Below are 5,812 nucleotides of genomic sequence, written 5' to 3'. Positions count from 1 at the left end.
TACAGAGAAACGTTACCCTGAGTTTTAAAAGAATAAAACCTGGTGCAAACATCAGAGCTTCTGCAGGAGGCTGGTGAAAGCCCTACCCTCTCCCACCATGCTTGGTGGTCCTTACTTCCCACCCAGATGAGCTTAGTGATGTGCTGCACCCAACATCTGCAAACCATGCAAGAGCTGAGAGGCTGGAGACACAAAATACCTCTTCATCACGCTTGGGACTATCAACTACCATCATGAACGTGGTTTGTGGAGCTCAACCGGACTCATGTCCCTTCAGCTGCACCAAGCCCATGCATGAGCTTCTGAGAAGAAAGCTCTGATCCCAGAAGGGACCTCAGGAAGCCACCCAGCTCCATCCACCCCATGGCTGGATCTGATGCACCCCAGGCTTCACTGGCTGGGAAGTGCGGGTACAAAAGCCATGCTGAGCACAGCCGTCCTGCGTGGTCACTGCCCCCCTCGAGGGAATGGAAACCACAGCAGGGTTTTACAACGGCATTAAACTCAATGTTCCCAGCACCTCTGGTAGCGCAGGACCTGCTCAGAAGGGTTATTCCAGCCTGAAGGGCAGATTTACCAGAAACTAATCCAAACAGAGAAGCAGCCGCGGGGCTGTTTGCACACCTGCCAAGAAACGCTGGGGCCTCCAGCACGAGAGGGGCAACAACTTGTTTCTTCCTCTCTCCTTTCTTTTTCCTAGTAAATTAAAAATAATAATAATGGTAGTAAACTCCCCTTGGCTTTACTCTCCCCCATCAGAGCAGATTCAATTAGCAGCTTCCCTGAGTGGCAGAGGTGTGATTTACTCCCAGAACGGGATGCATTAAGATGTAGGGCAGTGGGAAATTTCCATTTGCCCCCCAATGAAATTCCCCTCCCCAGCCATTCCCACCACTGAGGACCAGACAAGCTTTCCTGCTTCGCTTCCTCATTAACAGGTTTAAGAGGCGCAGCTCGTGGTTTGGTTAAAGAAGCCCCCAAAGACACGTTCACCTGGGGGAGCTCACACCAGACTCCTTTCTTCATGCAAAGTGGATGCCATCACCCATCCATGGGATGCTCTCTAAGCCCAAGCATCCCCCGAAACGGTGTTGGCACCCACTAAGCTGGGCACAAGCTGCTTCATAACCTGAGTTGGCAGCTGGTGCTGCTGATAGCCAAAGCACCCCAAAACATCCCAGGCCCAAAGTAAATTCCCACGATAGTGGTGGGCAGCTGAAACCTTAACAGGTCCCGTATCAAAAGGGCCAGTCCCCAGCATGGGACGTGGCTGCAACCTTGTGGCATCCAAAGCACTCGGCTAGCTGGAGCAGCTACAGCCATCCCCATCCTGGCACCGTGCCCCACACGAGGGGCAGCTATCAGCCCCCCCAGAGGACCCGAAAACACAAGCTGTTCCCTTTCCACCCACGTATCATCCTCCTGACGCTCTCAGATGGGTTTTCACGCTGCTTCCCGGAGCCGAGCTCCCAGCGAGGGTTGCTGTGTCCGCACGGAGGCCGGGGAGGAGAGGCAACGATGCTCCACGCCGCTCACGTCAAGCCCTCCGCAACCCGCGATCTCTATTTGATTCTCTTTTAAAAGGGGCTGTAACGCAGCGCGTATTTATACTTCAAAACAGCTTGTTTGTGTAATTGCCAAAAAAATTTTAAAAAAAAGACACAAAACAACCCTGCTACAATGACTAATTAGCTCACTCCTGCCTCGTACCCTGTAAACAAATGTATTTGTAACCAATTTGCAAGCACTTTGCATAAGGGGCCCAGAACACTCATGCCTGTTTGATGCATTTTGACATTAATTTGATAATAGCGGCTTAACAAGGAATCCAGGCTCCCTAGCTATAAATATGCTGCTTTTCCACTTCCTTTTATCTGCACAGTGAAATAATGTTGTTTTTCCCCCTGCTGCAATAACCACCATCCAACTCTTTCATGAATGCCCTTTATGTCCTTTAGCATTTTCAAGGCTTTTTTTTCTCTCCTTCTGGAGAAAGTAAAAGGGTTTTATTAGTTGTATTTTTAATTCCTGTTCATTGGGGGGAAGGAGAAGAGAGGACAGCGATGGTACTCTGATAACGCAGCTTCCAGGAGACAGGGGCGAGAGACTTGTTTGTTCAGAAATACTCCATCAGTCCGTGCTTCATAGGAGGAGAAAGCTCATCCTTCTCCTCCTCCACTCGCTGTGGCTCTCCCACTCCCTGCAGGTCTTCACTGGCACACCAGAAAGAAAATTCAAGCACAGTGAACTGGGAATGGGACACTGGAGTCCCCACTGATGCCAACCAGAAAGGCACCATGGCCCCCATCCCCAAATGGTGGCACTACAGGGCCACCCCACTCCAAATCTCTGCTTGATGGGACAGTCCACACCACCATGAGAACCATCACGTGTCTCACGGGACAGCACAAAAATGGCTGGATCATGGGGGCTACAGCTTGTCCATGCCCTGACAACACCATTTCTCCTCTCTTTCTGGTCCCTCCCAAGACTTTCCACCTATCCCAGCATCAGAACCTTGCTCACACAGAGGTTCTCACTCGTGCATGCGTCCTCCACCTCAGCCTAGCCTGTCAGCCCCCAGGGAGAGGCTGTCTCTGGGGCCTGAGAAGTAGGAAGCACAAAATTAGCACCTTGGAAATTGTCAGCTACATCCTGCGGCCATAGACAAAGCCTTTGGGAGATGAAGCAATTTGGCCTCTCTCCTCCACACTCCCTTCTCCCCTGCCTCCACCTCGGAGCCAGCGATGCGCAAGCTGCTCCCCCAAATTGATCCAGGGGGTGAGAAGCGGCACGCAGAGCACAGAGCCGGAGGACCTCTCCTCCTGCCATCCCAGGCCTAGAGACCTCCCAAAGTCCCAGCAGATGGAAGAACAAGCGTTCGCTGCTGTAGGCTGCGAGTGAGGGTCTGGGAGGTGTTTTAGCCAGCACCCTGCAGACCTGCCCCCTCCGAGGCGCTCTCACCCAAGACACATCGAATGCTGAAGAGCAGCTGGTAGGAGATAAGGGCTATGAAAAATAGATCAGGTGGACCAGCCCAGAGAGCAGCATTAGTGCTCGCCCACGCTTCCCATTTTGACCTGCATTGCTCAGGTATCCAGTAGCAAGAGACTCTGTGAAGTGAGAAAAGGACCAGATCTCCAGGCAGAAGAGAACTGGATCATCTGGTCCGTTTAAATGTCCTCCCTAAACCCTTAACTACAATTACCAGCCAGCTTCTTTCCATGGCTAGAGGTATCGTTAAAGATGCTTCGCCCCTGCCTCCTCGCTGAATCTCCAGGACTTCTTCACACCCTAAGTGCTTCAGCTCCCCACACTGACCTTCCTCTGCCCGACACGCGCAGACTGCAGAGCTGCAGCGTTAGCCACAACCTGCTGCTTTCCCAGCAGGCTGGTACTTGCTGCCCAACAAGCCCAGTTAAACCAGGCAGCAAAAAAGCCAGTTGGGCAGAAAATGGAGGCAGAGAGGTGGGGAAGGGAGCAAGGGACAGCCACTGCCCCACTGCGTGGCACTTCGGCAGGCGCGGGAAATCATTAACAACCCAGATCTGCACATACAAGGTCTCCTTTCCCCTTCACATGGCAAACAAAGGCAGGCACAGCCTTGTTCTCCACCAGCAGGTCCCACCCTACGCTCTTCACGCAGCTGGGTCTGGAGGACAATGAGGATCTGGGAACTGTCTGCACATCCACACGCTGCCGCTAGCCCAAAGCCCTCTGACAGCCCAGGGACTATCGAGCATCTGTGGAGATGCAGGGCTCCAGCCCTGCAGTCACCCACCCGCACTGGGAGACAGGCAGGAAAGGAGAGAGAAAACCCACACGGCAAGCCAGTAGCCTTCCCAGTTTTATTTTTTCTTCTCTTTAAACACATCTCGGATTGCCATGATCTGGTTTGAGGCACTTGCCCAGCCTCCTCCGTCCCCACAGCAAGCAGAAGTGCCTCTCACCCTGTCTCCCCCTCACAGAGATCAATACCCTATTTGCCCAAATACTGGCTATATAGATGAGGGCAAAACCAGAAACGTATCGAGACATCCAAGAGGTCATGGGAGATCTCTCCCCCTGCCAAGCTGAGCTCTCCACCACTCAACCCTTTCGTACCTCCACTCCAGTTCCCCCTCCCGGAAACCAAATCACGTCCCTCCTTGCCAACAGATAAGCTGGCAGAGGGCACAAGATCAGTACCGAATGGGAACTGGGCTGCTCCACATGGGCCTTCCCCTGGTTTCCATCCACCAGCATATCATATCGACCACGGCCCTTTCAGCCATTTCCCCTTTAAGTCCTCTTCTGGGATCGTTAATACCAAAACCCCGCGGCAAGCCCCAGTGATAAGTTGGAGGCTTAGCAGAGTCCAAAAGCACATTCCTTCCTCAGCCTCCTCCCTGCTTATCTCTTTCCTCCCTCCCCCAAAACCACGTTTAGATAAAAGTTATTGGAACAATAAAATCCATAACTCAAACACGAGCGCAGGAGGGATGGAGGGAGGGTCTCCGCTCCGTGCCCTTGTGAGCAGACCTGCCAGAACAGAAAAACAACAGAGGAGAGCCCGTGATCCCCTCTGAAATGAAACCTGGTGCAGGACCTTGGATCACTGCAGGGAGAGACCGCAGCACACGTGCTCTCCTGCAGTCCCACCAGAAGTCATTCATGGACTCACTCACCTTTTAAAAACTGATCACACATCAATTTTGAGTGATCTCCTAGTGCTTCACCTACCTGGGGTGAGTTGATTTAAGCACGTGGGTACATGAGCTGCACTGTTTTCCGCCAAGCTGTTCCTGAAGCCCAGCTTCCCCCTGTATCACTATCCTGCGCCCTAGGAACAGCAACACAAGAGACAGCTCAGTAGGATGTATATTTTCTTTAGCATTGACCAGCCTTACCACGCAGGCAAGCCCAGCGGCTGGCGCTGCTCCAGCTGTAGCGTGCACAGAGCTGTGGTCCAGCACATCCATCCCACCCCTCTCCATCCTTTCAATATTTGGTGGCAATACGCTTTCAGCCACCACCGCAGGCCCCCAGGATCCAGGGACCACGCGGCTGCAAGGGCAGAACCGCTGCTGCCAGGGCAGGTTAATGCCTGCAGAGTTTCCTTCACCACGAGCAGCCCGTGCTGCCTGCTTCCACCATACCGGCTTCTCCTTCCCACAGACTCAGCCATCCCAACTCAACTACATCCACGCAGTCATGGTGGCATTAATAGGATTTTGGCCACCCCAGTTCACATTTAACCAGACCCTTGATTTCAGCCCTTGGCTTCATGCAAAGAAGAGGTGCAGTTCCAGCTTGCTGCCCGAGGGTTGGAGTGGTCGGAGCCAGGTGTAGGTTGTAGCCTGGGGCTTCTCGGAGTGATGGACCTTCTGCAAGTCACTTTGGTTCGCTTATCCAGGGATAACGGTTGCTTTGTCCCACAGCAACACGGCTCAGTGGTTAAGTGCTCAGAGATCCACGGAGGAAAAGCATTTCCTGAACACAAAGTAGCTCCTTCTTTAACGTGCAGCTAAGCCCATGGCCACAAGCACCAAGGTGCACAGAGCAGCATCCGCGGACCTCAGACCTGGGGGAACAGGGCTGTAAACCCCATTTAGCACCGCTCACCCCAGCACTCCCAGCAGGTGACACTTCCACAGCTCCCAGTCCAGACTGGGGCTACAGCCAGGCACATCCCTGCCCACACACACCTCGCCACAGCGACTCACCTCACATCGCTTAAACTTAAGATGCAACACCAAAGCATGCCTCCTAGGAGGACGGCTTTGGGCTTTGGTTTGAAAGGGAAATAAGAGGCAGGAGGCAACGAGAGAGA

Source organism: Aptenodytes patagonicus, chromosome 13 (assembly GCF_965638725.1).
Source record: "Aptenodytes patagonicus chromosome 13, bAptPat1.pri.cur, whole genome shotgun sequence".
Taxonomy (NCBI): Eukaryota; Metazoa; Chordata; class Aves; order Sphenisciformes; family Spheniscidae; genus Aptenodytes; species Aptenodytes patagonicus.
This window is presented reverse-complemented; position numbering follows the sequence as displayed.